At 44.2% G+C, this 16,912-nt stretch overlaps 1 protein-coding gene across 3 annotated transcripts in view; it reads left to right on the top strand.

Annotated features, from left to right (window-relative positions):
- LOC105540031 overlaps positions 1-16,912 on the top strand; it is a 293,057-nt gene that overhangs the window by 127,467 nt on the left and 148,678 nt on the right. For 2 of the 3 annotated variants that reach the window (XR_001006139.1, XR_001006138.1), the window contains exon 2: positions 1,143-1,231. The gene's annotated coding sequence lies outside the window, so the exon portion shown is untranslated. Of the gene's footprint in view, positions 1-1,142; positions 1,696-16,912 lie in introns of those variants that run through there. The other variant, XR_001006137.1, reaches the window with a different exon arrangement.

A 16,912-nucleotide genomic window follows, 5' to 3' on the forward strand; every position in this document is an offset into this window, starting at 1 on the left:
ATATTATCACGATCGGCACAGTGGTGCTTCCCCTGAATGACTGGCAGCTCTCTGACCTTTCTTTTCAGCCACAAACGAAAGCAGACTTAAAAGATGTGTGTGCGTGTGTGTGTGCACGCCTGACTAATGGACACATTCCTCATGAGAAACAGGATAAATTACAGAGAATGGCAACGCAATGATTACAGAAAGGTATATGAGGCAGAACCCATTAGTGAGCTGCATTTTGTTCAAAACCGAGATACTGGCAGGCAGAATAACATGCCTTTGTACCAGAGCGCATTCAGCTGTAGCAATGACTAATAATGTAGTGAGGATCTGTGCACATTTTCCCCCTTTTGTGCCTATTTTCATAAGTTAACAACTCAAGCATGAAAATTGTTTTAGGCTGAAGACTGGTGGTAAGATCTGGTCAAACTGTGTGGGAAACAACTTTTGTTGTTGTTGTTACTTAATTTAGTTTGGCTGTTTTTAAGTTAGAGGAGTGGAAATGTCAATGGCAATGTGAGTCTTGCAATGTGTTTTTGTTAAGCCCAAGAGCATTTGGGATCGCCTCACACAAAGCACATTTTTAATGACTAGAGATCATAGTTTCTCTTCCTACAGGTGTATGTTCCTATTTGGTACAGGTTGGGATTGTTGGGGAGGGAGGAGGAGATTGAAGCAAAATATCATAAATGACATCATCCTGGGCTTACCCTTCTTCAGCTAGAAAATTCCTATCCCACCAGCAAATCAGCCTGGTGAGCAAACAGCTGCCTTAGACAAATGGGGTTGAGTGTGGGGGTGAAGGCTACTGCAGGATTTTAGTAAATTCTCAGAGCAACGGAAGGAACAGAAATATCATGAATAATTGTCATACCTCTCATTCCTACAGGACTCGGGTTTCGTGAGCATCTTCCTGTCCGTAGAATCAGAGAAAGTCTAAGATTTCATGTAACTCCTCTTTCTTCTTGCCTCTTCTTTTCTTTTTATTGGATCAGAAGACTTTGAAAGACACAGAAACACACAGAGAATAACATAAATTCCTGTGTAGCCACATCCTAGAAGTAATAACTGTAATATTTTATAATGCTTACTGCAACTTTTTTTAAAAAAATAAAATAACTGAAGCATTACTGATAAAGATCTTTATCTCACAGACAAGCAAAGTGGACCAACAAAGGCTGCAGTCACCAGCATCTTTTCCATCCTTAATTAACGGCATCCTCTAAAGGACACTATCAGACTGGTAAGACAAGCACTATTGTCCCACTTCACAGATGAAGAGCTTGGGGGCCCTGTGGATGTGTAGGAGAGTCGGCCTCCCTTGTTATAGGCCTTTTGCCGAGTTCAGGGGACAGAGCAGAAAACAAAGCCCAAGGAAGCCCTAAGCAGACAACTATCCCAGCCCAAGGAGCCATGCAGAGAGCTCCTGCCTGGAATGAGAAACAATTCTTTCCTTGGGCATGTGGCACAGAGGCAAACAGGAAATACTTAGGGAGACAGTTCACAGATATATATGTCCTTCATAGGGCACATTTTAATCCATAAATCAATCACGGATCACTGCTAAAGAAAACAAAATATCCTGCCACTAATTTGCCACCCTGTGAGCATGATTGGTGATGTTTATTTTGATTAGGAGATTGCTCCATTTATAAATCTTCAATACATCCCGTCCCCCCAAAACGGCATCCGGACCTTTTGAGGGTTTTTTTTAAAAAAGTGAAATTGGAGGAGGGATGAGAGCTGGCCTTCTGTGTGTTTCCCGGGGTTTCTGGATCTACAGCCTGGTGCCTAGCATCAGTGAAGCCCACGCTGGGGTTGCATCATATCCCGCAAAGCCACGTGCGCTGTGAGGCCAACAGGAGCCCCGCTGGGTCGACCAGCTGGAATCTCAGAGAGCGCTGACTCTAAAAATACCCGGCTCTGCAGAAGCACGCTGGGCCCAGGGGGCTTCTAGACTGACACCTCCATTTATCAACTACCTATTGGTTTTAAAAATTAGCGTGTCTTTTCCGCGTTGACTGATTTTGGCTCTAAGAGATTTCGCTGGTCATTTCAGAGTGACTGAAACTCCCCTCTAACAGATCCCGGGAATTGTTTTTAGGAAAGGTAAAAGGCAGGCTTTTCTGTTGCAACACAAAGCTGAGCCGGCAGCCTGTCTTTGTCAGGATGTGGGGCTCCAGCGCCCGAGAAGCCCAGCCTCGCCCGCAGTCAAGTTCACAGCGAGGCCGCGCGCTGCCTCGGCTGCGCTGCGCTCCCGGACCCACACCGACCGCACCGCGCGCCGCCGGTGCTTCTCCCACCCCAGCCTAGAAGCTGCCTCCCTCCGCCTATCCCTGCAGGATAAGAAGCCCGAGGAGGCGGAGCGTTGAACTCCACAGTTAAAACATTTAAGAGAGAAAATTTAGTGTCTTGTTGGCCTGAAATCGAGTACACAGCCCGGGGTGATCAGGGGATGTGTGAGAATTGCTTCCCCTGGGCAATAGGCGATATGTGCTTTAGGAGGAAGATATGTCTCCTCCTGAGCCCCAGAGGGGAGAACTTCCAAAGACAGAAAACCACAGGGTTCCTGGCACAGAGCTTTCCCTTTATCAGCTAAAACAAATCTTTCCTGGCCTCGACCTGGCCCCTTCCTCTAAATGTAGGCAGAGAGGCAGACAAAGAAGCACTTGGTGAAACACGGAGTTTTGTTCAATCCTCAACGAACTGTCCAGAGTTGATTACTGATAGCCGTGGTGCATTCTGCCTTCCTGGTTTTCATTTAATTGGGTACCGCGCTGCCTTTCAAGACACCTTAAAGGAACCAACAGGCAAATCCAAGAGAGCTGGACAGACCACTGAACACACAATAGGCTGTGTCTCGTGGCCTTCGTTGTCTGGTGCCTCAAACAAAACACCAGAAAGATTGTTTCTAAGCTAGAGCCACCCCAGGTTGCTTAAAGTGCAAAGCTCACTGCTACTGGGGGTACCCTTGTGAGACACTGGAAAGCTGGTTTTACTGTGGCCCTATGAAGAGGAAGGCTGAGATTTAGACAGTAATACCTTTACTGGGATTGGAAAAGATTTGGTTAATGACAGTCCTGTCATTTCTAAAACCCATTATCACTGTATGAGAGATTCTTTTGAGCTGCATCCTCGACAGTGCTTCCCAAGGTCAGTCTTTTCTCTTGTACTCATTTTAATGGGTGCATAGTGGTATCTCGTTGTGATTTTAATATGCATCTCCCTAGTGACTAATAATGATGAGAAGCTTTTCATACACCTGTTTGTCATTCATAACTCTTCCTTGGTGAAATGTCTGTTTAGATATTTTGCCCATTTTTTAAATTTGGATTGTTTGATTTCTTATTATTGAGATTTGACAGTTTTTTTATGTATTCTGGATACAAGTTCCTTATTAGGTATATGATTTGCAAATATTTTCTTCAAGCCTGTAGCTTGCTCTTTCATTTTCTTAACAATGTCTTGTTTTTAATTTCAAAGAAATCCAATTTGTCAATATTTTCTTTTACAGATTATGCTTTTCATGTAAGAAATCTTCACCTAGCCTAAGTCACAATAATTTTCTCCTAGAAACTGTAGAAATTTCAATTTATAATGATCAATTTTGAACTCATTTTTAGTTTATATTTTATTTATTTATTTATTTAATTTACTTTTTTTGAGTTGGAGTCTCGCTCTGTTGCCCAGGCTGGAGTGCAATGGCACGATCTCGGCTCACTGCAACCTCTGCCTCCCAGGTTCAAGCGATTCTCCTGTCTTAGCTTCCCGAGTAGCTGGGATTATAGGCATGTGCCATCACGCCCAGCTAATTTTTTGTATTTTAGTAGAGACCAAGTTTCACCATGTTGCCCAGGCTGGTCTCGAATTCCTGAGCCCAGGCCATCCAGCCGCCTCGGCCTCCCAAAGTGCTAGGATTATAGGCGTGAGCCACCATGCCTGGCCCAGAACTTATTTTTAAATATGGTGTGAGGCATGCAGCAAAGTTTACTTTTTTGCATGTGTTTAGCCAATTGTTCCCTCAACATTTGTTGAAAAGACATTTCTCCACTGCATTGTTTTACGTCTTTGTCAAAAATCAGTGTATTTTTGGACTGTTGATTCTAACGTTCTGTTGATGTTTGTCTTGATTTATTTTTTGGCCTTAAAACAATTTATTATCATCTCTCATGATATTGGGAGTTGGCCAGGCTCAGCTAGGCAATTCTTACTTGGGGTCTCTCATGCATTTGCAGTTGGATGATGGCTGGAGCAGCAATCTGGAGGCTCAAGGAGGCTGAAGGCTCCATATGACTCCTTCATTTCCATATCTAGCACCTCGGTGGAGTAGGCTGGAACAGCTTGGGAATCATCGAGCTTCTAATTCTCTCCCTGCCTTCTCTCTATGTGTCTAGTTTTCACTTCTCCACAGTATGGCATTCTCAGGAAAGTCAGACTTCTTAGTAGTGGCTTAACCTAGAATGGCTTTTCCAAAAGCAAATGTTTCAAGAGACCCAGGCAGAAGCTGCAAAACTTCCTGTGACCTAGCTTACACATCCTATAAAGTTTCTTTTGCCATATTCTGTGAGGAAAGCAAGTCGCTATGGCCAGACCAGATTCAAGGAGAAGAGTATGAGACTCTACCTCTCGATTTCAGGAGTATTATTATGGAGAGGGAAGGATTGTTGGTTGCTTCTGTATAAGCAATGCCAATAATAGAAGGCTCCACTGTCCTGATTAATGTAGCTTTATAACAAGTCTCAAAATCAAGCAATGTTAGTCCTTCAACTTGGTTCTTCCTTTGCAAAGTCATTTTGACTATGCTAGGTCCCTTCCATTTCCATTCGAATTTTATAATCAGTTTGTGAATTTCTACAAAAACAAAAAACAAACAAAAAAAACCCTTATGAGATTTTGGTCAAGATTGCATTGAATTTATGGATCAATTTCATGATAATTTACAATTCAAATTATTTTAAGATCAATTTGTTGAAAATTTACACCTTAAAAATATTGAGTTTTCTGATCTATGAACAAAGTATATCTCTGTCTACTTAGGTTTTCTTTAATTTCTTTCAGTAATTACATTATAATTCTCAATGTATAGATCTTTCTATCTCTTGTCACATTTGCCATATTTTATATGTTTTGACCCATTATAAGTGGTATTTTTAAAATTTCAATTTCCAGTTGTTCATTGCAAGTATATAGAAACATAATTGATTTCTGTACATTAGCCTTATATTCTGTATTTTTGCTAAAGTCACATTTTTAGCTCTAGTAGTCTTTTTTGTAGGATTTCCTGCATACACCCTCATGTCATCTACAAATAAAGATGACCTTTCTTCTTTATTTCCAAGCTTAATCTCTTTTGTTTGCATTTCTTGCTGTTGCACTGGATAGCACCTTCAGTACAATGTTGAATAGAATTTGTGAGCGTTTCTGATCTTAAGAGGAAAATACTCAGTCTTTCACTGTCAAGAATGATGTTATCTATAGGCTTTTCATAGATGCTCCCTTAACAGGGTGAAGAAGTTTCCATCTATTCTTAGATTGCTAGATTTTTTATCAGGAACGTTTGCTGAGTTTTATCAATTTCTTTTCTGTATCTATTGAGACATACAATCTACTAGCGCTATCATTTTACAAGTTCAAGTGAAGTGTAGGGCACTTACCTTTCTTTACATCCTGTTACCCTCTCTGGTTATAACACAATTGCTTACATATTTTCTCTGCATACATTTAGCATCACATTAGATAGTTATAATTTTTTACTTCATCCATCACCATAATTTAGAAAACTCCAGAGAAGAAGGAAAGTCTATAGTACTTACCAATATTTTTGCCTACTATTATGTTAATATGTTCTTTCTTCCTTACTGATGTTCCAATATTCCTTCCTTTATTGTTTGCTTTTTGTTTAGAAAACTTTTTTTAGCTGTTCATTTATAGTATGTCTGCTGGTGACAGATACTTATAGTGTTCTCTCTCCTGAGAATGACCTGATTTCCATTTTATTCCTAAAGGACATTTTCATTGGAAAGGATCTTTCAGCTGGATATAGAATTCTGGATTGACAGTTTTTTCAGCACTTGAAAGTACTCTGGTCTTCCATGGTTTCTAATAAAATATGTCATATAGACATCTATCTATCTATCTATCTATCTATCTATCTATCTATCTATCTATCTATCTATCTGTCTGTCTGTCTGTCTATCTATCTATCTATCTATCTATCTATCTATCTATCTATCTATCTATCTATCTATCTATGATGGTTAATATTAAATGTCAACTTGATTGAACTGAAGGATGCAAAGTATTGTTCCTGGGTGTGTCTGTGTGGGTGTTGCCAAAGGCGATTAACATTTGAGTCAGTGGACTGGGAGATGCAGACCCACTCTCAGTCTGGGTGGGCACCATCTAATCAGTTACCAGCGCAGCTAGAATAAAAGCAGGCAGAAGAACGTGGAAGGACTTAACTTGCCGAGTCTTCAGCCTTCATCTTTCTGACATGCTGGATGCGTCCTGCTCTTGAACTCCAAGTTCTTCAGCTTTTGGACTCTTGGACGAACACTAGTGGTTCGCCAGACTCTCACAAGCCTTTGGCCACAGACTGAAGGCTGCACTGTCAGCTTCCTTGTTTTTGAAGTTTTGGAACTCAGACTGGCTTCCTTGCTTCTCAGCCTGCGGATGGCTTATTGTAGGACTTCACCTTGGGATCGTGTGAGTCAATACTCTTAATAAACTCCCCTTCATATACACATCTATCCTTTTAGTTCTGTCCCACTAGAGAACCCTGACTAATACACCATCTGCTTGTGTTTAGCTTTCAAGAGTTTGACTATGATGTGTCTTAGTGTGAATTTCTTTGGGTTTGTTATGTTTGAGATTTGCTCAGCTTCTTAAATCTCTAGGGTAGTGTCTTCTGCCAAATTTGGGAAATTTTGAGCCATCATTTCTTTGAGTATTTTTTTTAGTTCTGTCCTCTGTTCCTCCCCTTCCAGATTCCAGTGCTGCAGAAGCTAGGTCTTCTGTTATAGCCCAACTGGACCTTGAGGCTCTGTTAATTTTGATCTTCAGCTACCTTCTCTCTGTTGTTCAGATTAGGTGTTTTCTATTGTCCTATCTTCTTGTTCCCTGCTTCTTCCCTGTGCTCTCTCTATTTTGGTGTTGAGCACCTCCACTGGGTTTTAAGAATTTTTGATTACTCTATTTTTCAGTCTTGAAATTTCCATCTTCTGCTGCTTCTTTATATTTTATCTTTCTTTCCTGGGATTTCCTATTTTTCATTTATTTCAAGAATGCTGTCACTGCTCTTTGAAGCATTTTTGTGATGGTTGCTTTAAAGCATTTGTCGGATAATTCCAACATCTCTGTCGTCTCATTGTTAGAATATATTGTCTTTTTTCCATTCTGTTTGTGGTCTTCCTGGAAAATTCATGAGCAATTTTCCATTGAAACCTTGACATTTGGGGTGTTATGTTAAGAGATTGGATCTTACTTTAATATTCTGTTTTAAGTGGCTTTATCTGACTGTGCTCCAGTAGGAGAAGATGGTGGGGTGGGGGAGAGAAGTGGGAGTGACGAGGGGAGGGAGGGCATTGCCCCATTATTGTCAAGTGTGGGAGTAGATGGAAGCCCAGGTCCCCCTCTTGGCCTCTGTTGACCCCTGAAGAAGGCTTCTCCCTCTTACTGCTTGGTGGGGTAGAAGTTCTGGCTCCCCACTAGGCCTCCCCCGATACCAACATGGCAGAAAGGGAGGAATGCCTCATTCCTGCTGGGTGGAGAGGGAAGTTCAGGCTCCCTTGATGTTTTCCGCTCCAACTGTGGGGGATCTTTTTACTACCAGGCAGGGATGAAAGTCTCAGCTCCCTCCTCAGCCTTCTCAGACACCACCCTGCTGGGGTTGGGGTGGGCAGGGTGGTTGGGGTGCCTTGACACAGGCTGGTGAAGGTAGAAGTCGAGGCTTTTCACCTGGCCTCTGTGATTGGGGTGGGGCGGTGGTATTTTAAGTGGTGTTTGGCTAGGGTGGAGCGGTTATTGCCTAAAGCTTCTCTGTCTTGCTGGGCTCCACTGTCCTTGGGCTAGAGAGAGCAGGCTTTTGTTGGGGCTTTCTTGGTCTCATTTGGAATTTCTGAGTTCAGCTTCTTCAACTCTATATCTGGAATATACAAGACAGAAAGAAACCAGGGCACTCTCCACCATGTTGTTCCTCCAGTCTCAAGATCTCTAGACAGTCTGTCTTCTCTCCATTTTTCAGAGTCTTCTTTTGCATGTTTTTCATATAACATCCACACTTTTTAGTGGCGTTTAGCAGAAGCAATGGAACAAGTAAGTCTACTGAAGCTTTCTGGAACAGAAGCTCCTCATTTCTTTTTTTGTATACGTTTCAAAAGAAGTTGCAAATATATGACCCTACACATTTCAGTATGCATATCATTAACTACAGCTCAATATTTGTTTATATTTTTCTTTTTCTTGTGTGAGATGAAAACTATACAAACATTGCTGTCAGGCTTTCCCCAGGCATCAGAACTCACCAGACATCAGAATATACATCTTTGAGAGGAACCACAGAAATGTAATGTGCACGCTAACGCTTTTACCCGAACATCAAAATGGAAACATCAGAGTATTCATACTAGAGAGCAACTTACAATTGTAATGGATGCGGTAAGGCTTTTTAAAACATCATATGTTCAAAGACATAGAATCAACCAAAATGGCATCAGTGATAGACTGGATAAAGAAAATATGGTACATGTACACCATGGAATACTATGCAGCCATAGAAAGGAATGAGATCATGTCCATTGTAGGGACATGGATGGAGCTGGAAGCCATTATCCTCAGAAAACTAACACAGGAACAGAAAAGCAAACACCACATGTTCTCACTCGTAGGTGGGAGCTGAACAATGAGAACACATGGACCCAGGGAGAGGAACAACACACACTGAGGCCTGTTGCTGCAGGTGGAGGTTTAGGGGAGGGAGAGCATCAGGAAAATAGCTAATGCATGTCAGGCTTAATACATAGGTGACTGACTGATAGGTGCAGCAAACTGCCATGGCACACATTTACCTATGTAACAAAACTGCAAATCCTACATATGTACCCCAGAACTAAAAGTAAAATGAAAGAAAACAAATTTCAAAAAAAAGAAAATTCTACGTACATTGAAATATACAATTCTTACATGCACCATTTGATGAGTACCACCCACCCCTCTGTCAAGATACAGAACTATCACCCCACAAGTTCCCTCTTCCCCCTTCCCTGTCAAATCCCTTCCCCAGACACCTTGCAGGGACAAACCTTGTTTTGTTTTGTTTTTTACACCTCCTAGATTAGTTTCATCTTTTCTAGAATGCAGTATGAATAGAAGGGACATCATGCACTCTTTTCTGTCTGGCTTCTTTGTTTCAGCGTAGTGTTTTTCGTATTTACCAAGTTTTATAATTCATTCCTTTCTGTTGCTGAGTAGTATTCCGTTGTGTGCATATACCACCGCTTGTTGATACTTTCTTCTATTGATGGATATCTGAGATGTTTCCAGGTTTTGGCTAGTATGAATAAAGCCAAGGTGAGCCGTTTAATTTGGGACATTTAAAAAATTGTGTGAATAAACTTTCATCTGAACTCAGGGTTCTGTGGTAATAATGTTTGAAAATGTCACCTCCAGCTCTGACATGCTGAGTTTGTAATTTTCGTAAATAATATAAAAAGTCATTTCTTCATCCATTCATTTGTTTACTCAACCGCTATTTAGTGGGCCTATTCTCTGCCAGGAATCATTCAAGGCTCAGTAGGAAAGAGAACAAATGTAAGTCGGTCTGGTGCGGTTGACATGCTAGTGAAGGAAAAGACAAAAACATCAGTTAGCAAATACGTGTTATGAAGGAAAAGAAGCCAGGTAAGTGGGTAGGGTATTACAGTTGATCCAGAGGTAGGCAGGGTGTCATTTTAGGTCTGGAAGTAGGGAGAGAAACTTAGGGGAGATGGTCAGGGGAGGGACTTATATGATTTGGATCCGTGTCCCTACTCAAATCTCACACCAAATTATAATCCCCAATGCTGGAGGTAGGGCCTGGTGGGAGGTGATTGGATCATAGGGACAGCTTCTTATGCTTTAACAACATCCCCCTTGGTGTTGTCATGATGAGAATAAGTTATCACAAGATCTGGTTGTTTAAAAGTGTGTAGCATGTCCCTCTGTCTCTCTTCCTCCTGCTGTGGCCATGTGAAGATGCCTGCTCTGGCTTTGCCTTCTGCCATGAGTAAAAGTTTCCTGAGGACTCCCCAGCCATGCTTCCTGAACAGCCTGTAGAACTGTGAGCCAATTAAACCTATTTTCTTTATAAATTACCCAGTCTCAGGCATTTCCTTATAGCAATGTGAGAATTAACTAATACAGAAAATTGGTACCAAGAGTGGGGTGTTGCCATAATGATACTGAAAATGTGGAAGCAGCTTTAGAACTGGGTAGTGGGCAGATGTTGGAGGAGTTTGGAGGACTCAGAAGAAGACAGGAAGATGAAGGAAAATTTGAAACTTTCTAGAGGCTTGTTAAATTGTTATGACCAAAATGCTGGTAGTGATATGAAGAGTAAAGTCTAGGCTGATAAAGTCTCAGATGGAAATTAGGGACATATTGGAAACTGGAGTAAGTTCACTTTTGTTATGCTTTAGCAAAGAGATTGGCTGCACTGTGCCCCTGCTTTAGGGATCTGTGGAACTTTGAACTTCAGAGTCATGATTTAGGGTATCTGGCAGAAGAAATTTCTAAGCAGCAAAGCATTCAAGATGCAGCCTGGTTGTTTCTAACAACCTATGCTTATTTGCATGAACAAAGAAATGATCTGAAATTGGAATTTATATTTAAAAGGGAAACAGAGCATAGAAGTTGGGAAACTTGCAGCCTGGCCATGTGGTAGAAAAGAAAAACCCATTTTCAGGGGGAGGAATTCATGCAGGTGGCAGAAATTTGTATAACTAAAAAGAAGGCAAGTACTAATAGCCAAGACAATGGGAAAAAGGCCCTGACGTCATTTCAGAGAGCTTCATGGCAGCCCATCCCATCATAGACCCAGAGACCCAGGAGGGAAGAATAGTTTCAGGGGCCAGAACAAGGGTCTCTACTCCCCCGCACAGCTTTGGGACACTGTTCCCTGCATCCCAGCTGCTACAGCTCCAGCTGTGGCTAAGAGTGCCCAAGGTACAGCTCTGGATGCTGCTTCAGTGGATGCAAGCCATAAGCCTTGATGGCTTCCATGTGGTGTTAAGCCTGTTAGTGCACATAGTGTAAAAGTTGAGGCTTGGGAGCAACCACCTAGATTACAGAGAATGTATGGAAAAGCCTGGATGTCTAGGCAGAAGCCTGCTACAAGGTTGGAGCCCTCATGGAGATCCTCTACTAGAGCAGTACAGAGGGGAAATGTAGGGTTGAACCCCCCACGCTGAGTTCTCTTTAGGGCACTACCTAGTAGTGCTGTGAGAAGAGGGCCACCATTCTCCAGACCCCAGAATGGTAGAGCCACAAGCAGCTTGCACCCTGTGCCAGCCCATGAGAGCAGCTGTGGGGGTTGAACCTTGCAAAGTCACAGTGGCCAAGCTGCCGATGACTTTGGGAGCCCGCCCCTTGCACCAGCATATTCTGGATGTGGGGCATGGAGCCAAAGGATAATATTTTGGAGCGACTACTCTGCTGGGCTTTGGACTTGCATGGGGCCTTTAACCCCTTTCTTTTGGCTGATTTCTCCCTTTTGGAAAGGGTACATTTACCCAATGTTTATACTGCCATTGTATCTTGGAAGTAACTAATTTCTTTTTGATTTTACAGGCTCATAGGTAGAAAGGACTTGCTTTGTCTCAGAGGAGACTTTGAACTTTAAACTTTTGAGTTAATGCTGAAACGAGTTAAAAGACTTTGAGGGACTACTGGGAAAGCATGATTGTATTTTGCAATGTGAGAAGGACATGAGATTTGGGGAGGAGCTGGGGCAGAATGATATGGTTTGGATATGTGTCCCTACCCAAATCTCATGTTGAACTGTAATCCCCAGTGTTGGAGGTGGGACCTGGTGGGAGGTGATTGGATCATGGGGGTGGTTTCTTATGGTTTAATACCATCCTCCTTGGTATTGCCATAGTGAGAGTAAGTTATCACAAGATCTGGTTGTTTCAAAGTGTGTAGCATCTTCCCCCTCTCTCTCTTCCTCCTGCTCTGGCCATGTGAAGATACCTGCTCTGGCTTTGTCTTCTGTCATAGGTAAGTTTCCTGAGGCCTCCCTAGCCATGCTGCTTGTACAGCCTGTAGAACTGTGAGCCAATTAAACCTCTTTTCTTTACAAATTACTCAGTCTCAGGCATTTCTTTACAGCAATGTGAGAATGGGCTAATACAGGGACCTTTTAGGAGGAGGTCAGAGGAGGGTTCTTGGAGAAGGTAAGGTTGGAAGAAGGTACAAGGAAAAAAGCTTATGTCTTTAAATCATCTTCATTCCTCATAATTCAGCACACTTCAGAGGCAACTTCCAATTCACCTGTTGATGGTAGTGAAGACCCAAGGCTCAGAGAGGGAGCAATTGGCCCTAGGGTTGCATGATGAGTCCTCAGTGGCAAGGCCGAGACTAGAGGTCTGTATTCAACATTCAACTGTTGATGGACAGAACTCCTCCTTTGCTTCTTAAGGGGGGCTTCAGTCCTGTCATAGGCCCTGTACTTCCTCGATTCCCTACCAACTCCCTCCCTACTTCTTCCCCATGGGAAATGGTAGCATAGTGTTAGAAAGCCACAGCCATACTATGGCTTCTTGAGGATTTCTGGTTTGTGTGTCTTTGAGCAAGTCCTCCCCTGATGTTGGAGGATTCTTACCCCTGAAGTTGGGCAAGGAGTGAAATCTTGATGGTGGGACATCCACTCACATGTCCTTTGAGACTTGTCACGTTTGTCATCATGTGCTTAGCACAGCTGCCTTTCATCTGCAAACACAGCCTGGGAGCTGTTTATATTTTATCTAATTTAATTCTTATAACAATCCCATGGGGTTGTTAGGTAGTACAGTGCTCTCTCTGTTTTTACAGATGGAAATCTGGAGACTGAGTGAGGTTGAGTAATTTGCCCGAGGTTGGCAAGAGGCTAAAGCAGAATTCTAAACCAGATCTGTTTGATTCTGATGCTCTTGCTTTTAGCCACAATGTTTTAGCATCTGTTCGATTCTGAACAGATGGACAGAATTTGCAGAGGTCAGAGGGAGGTTCTAGAATAAAGCTGTTCTCTAGTTTACAGGAGAGAAATGGAGGTAGTGATACACCTGTGCCAGTTCTGGGATGTGTAGCTGGGAGGGAAGCCTTCTGTGGACCACCACGTAGGAGGGAGAGCATGGCAGCGTATGACAGGAGGAGCATGGGTTCTGGAACTGAAAAATCGTGTGTTCAAATCCACACTCCACCACGAATCCCACGAATGGAGGACGTTTGGACAAATTGTTGAAGCCTTCTAAGCTTCCATTTTCATGTCTGTAAAACGGGATAATAGTGGTATCTCCCTAGTGGGTTGCTGGTTTTAGGTACAGTGAGATAATGCAAATGAAGTACTTAGATAATACCAGGCTCACAGTAAATGCCTAATAAATGCTGGCTGTTGTTTTTATTCACTATTGTTCTGAAAAGTGGCAGGCACTACAGACATAGAAAGTGCAGAGAGTGGAAAGACAACAATGCATTTTAGGGCCAGGCAGCCCAGAGCTGCCCAGGCTGGCATCTTGCCCAGAAGTGGGAGTGATCTTACAGAGCCCAGGGCCTTGCAGGAGAATTTTTGCAGACACCCAACTTCCTGCGTCAGTGGGGTCGAGTGATCTCTGGAGTGCCTTCCGACTTGGAGAGGTCATTTCAAGTCTCTGCAATGGTAGCGATGATGGTTCCAGCAAGGGAGGGAGAAGGGGCTTCTACTGGCTCTTGGACACTCCAGCTGTCATTTTTGGGAATGTGCTCACCTGCCCCAGAGGGAAATAGATGATTGAGAAAGGAGGCAAACAGGAGACTTAGGCTTTCCCAACAGTCACCTACTAGCTCCGGTGCGTTTGCCACAGACAGCAGGCCAAGGCCAGGTTAGGGTGTCCTGCACATTCACTGTACCAATGAGTGGTATTTTGCAAACTCATTATAAACAGATTACATTTCTTATCCTAATGTGGCTGTTGGCTACCTGCCCATGAATTTTAGCCTCCAGGAGAAAAACAATTGCTTGAGCTGAGTGTTCTGTGCTTTTACTTTCCATACATTACTCAGGGCTCCTTCCAGTTCCCCCAACCCTTAATCTGTCTCTTTCTCTGTCTCTCTCTCTCTCTCTCTCTCTCTTTCTCTCTCTCTCTCTCTCTCTCTCCATCTTTTTCCTTCTTCTTTTCAGAAAGTCCTCTTTCATCTTGGGCATAACTAGAAAATCTGGAAGCTGTGCTTCCTGCCATGCATTAGCCAACAGGGTCCTTTCCTCCCAAGCCAGGGAAGAAAGCACGAAAACCAATGTCCAGGCTGGGTCTCTCGGGGTCCACAGCATCACAGGCAAAGGAAGGAACTGTCTCCATGTCTGCCGATGGATCCACACACATTTCGCTGGGCAGCATCTCTGCCCCAGGAAGCAGCGCTGCTTACCACACTGGGCACCCAGATGTCTGGTCTTGCATCGCAGGCAGCCTCTTTCTCCTGGCCTTTTCTTGTCCAAAAAGTCAGAGGGGCAGGCCAGTTCCAGAATGGGATTCCAGGTAGACCAGGAGACTAGGAGTGCATGTGGGCAACTGCAAGGAGATGCGTCTGTCTGCATGGTGTCCATGTGCTCATGTGCACACCTGTGCATACGCTCCCCCAGACTTACACACACTCGCGCACACACGCTCACACAGGTTCATGCACGGGAGCCTCTCACTCAGCACTTTGCTATTAATAGCTCACTTTTCTAAAAAGGTCTGCTTAGCCATTTGTAAGAATAACCACCACTGCCTGTGTGACAGCCCAGGCTCCCGCAGGGAGGACAGGGCCGGCCCTCGGCTAGGACTGTCTGACCGCCTGCCTCATGTTAGGATCCAGAGGGAGGGCCAAGAGGGGAGATGAAAACCCTTCCTGAGTGGCCAGGGAAGCCTCCAGTGCCTGTACTCAGGGACAAGGGAACTCACTGGCAATGTCTGCGGGCAGTTGGCCAGGCTCCTGAGAGCCAAGATGCCACCTTCTTCACGGTGACAGCAGGGAGCATGCTCCATGAAACCAGAATGAGCCTACTCTCCACTCTGGGGTCCTGCTGTAAAAGCCAAGAAGCAGAGAGCCAAGCTGAGCCCACCAGGAGCTTGGCACAAGGCTCTCACCCACAACTGCTCGCTGATCCAAAAGACAGGCTCTGAGGCTGGAAATTCAAGTGTGGTGGTGCTGTGACGGAACACACAGCCACCGTGCACTTGCATCCCTGGCAGCCGCAGTCCGGGCCTGAGAGGGCCCAGTGTCTGTGGGTGTTTGTATTTAATTGCGGTAGGTGAGAAGGGCCAATGGTTGGGTTTTATTTCAAAACTGCTTTAAGGAGAAGTAACATTAGGTGGCCCAGAGCTGTGAAATGTGCCCCGGTCATAAATGCTTCACCATCAATTAACACCTCTGGAATACCTAGGAGTTGCCAGCAACTTCCCATTCAAATAACGTCTTAAACCTTCCTCCACCCCACGCTGCCCATTCCCTCGCAGGCAGGCCTGCATGGTTTGATGATGACTGCTTGCACTGCTGGCCCTATCTGTATAAAAGTCCAGACAGTTGGGCTGTGAGGGGAACGCCCACCTCAGAGTAGCTTAAGAAAGAAAGATACTGGTTTACTTCGGAAAAGCTCAAGATCAGCTGAGTTTAATGGCGTCATTAAACTCATTAGACATGGGGCTATTTTCTCCATGTCTCTGCTTTACCTTCCTAGGAGCTGGCTGTCTTTGAGGGGTCCGTCGCCAGGAGGTGCTGGGAAGTGGCTGCCAGCAGTTCAGCGCACAGCCTGTCCTCTCAGCAGCCCAGTGACAGGTGTCTTGGGAGTGGCAATGACGGGACCAGCTGCTCATCCTGGGCTGGTCATTGCGACTGAGACGTGGGGTGGGCTGGTTAGTGGTTCTGAGCCACTCGTCCACCTCTGGATCTGGCAGCTCCACCTACACAGTGTCAGGCTAGGTGTGGGAGCATTCTGGGCCAGGAGAAATGGGATTGGATCCTGAATGGTGGGAATAGCAGGTGTCCCCCTCCATGTGCCTGGGTCCAAGACTGCTCTGCTCTGGACCTTCTGCACCTTCAGAGGTACAAGTTGCAGTACTACTCTTGCTGAGCCTACAACCCTGTTCAAGTGACTTAACTTGTCTGAGTTGCAAACGAGAACATTGAAAGAATCTATTGTGAGGATTTACTACAATACAAGAGTATCTGGCCCTTGCATTCCGCAACTCACCGCTTACTTGTTCAACCAGGTAAAAAGGTTCTGATCCCGGTGTTGCAGGACAGAAAGACCTGCTCTGTAGCTGTAGGTGTGACCCAGCATGGAAAAAATTGCAGGAGAAAGACAGTCAGGAAGAGCAACTAAGAAGGTGGGAGGCATCTGCATAAGATGCCTTGAGGCCATGGGCATGACCGTTCACAGAGCCAGTCCCTCAAGCAATGCGTTAAATCTACTGAACTGTGATGAAGCAAGTTCTGGGTGAATTTTGTCCTGCTGCAAGGTGTCATGGAATGGCAAGGTGGCAGATCTCAAAAGTGGATGCAATGTTTGTTTGTGTTTTAGGTAAAGCAGAACATTCCTGGGGATGGTGTCAAACTCCCTTCCATACTGTTGAGTCTGCTGATGATTACACTGGCTCCTCCTCTTTGCCTCATCATTTCACAGGTTCCCATCTTAAAGAGGAAGAGAAAGGAAGGAAGGAAGGAAGGAAGGAAGGAA

This window comes from Mandrillus leucophaeus, unplaced genomic scaffold (assembly GCF_000951045.1).
Source record: "Mandrillus leucophaeus isolate KB7577 unplaced genomic scaffold, Mleu.le_1.0 Scaffold214, whole genome shotgun sequence".
Lineage (NCBI taxonomy): Eukaryota > Metazoa > Chordata > Mammalia > Primates > Cercopithecidae > Mandrillus > Mandrillus leucophaeus.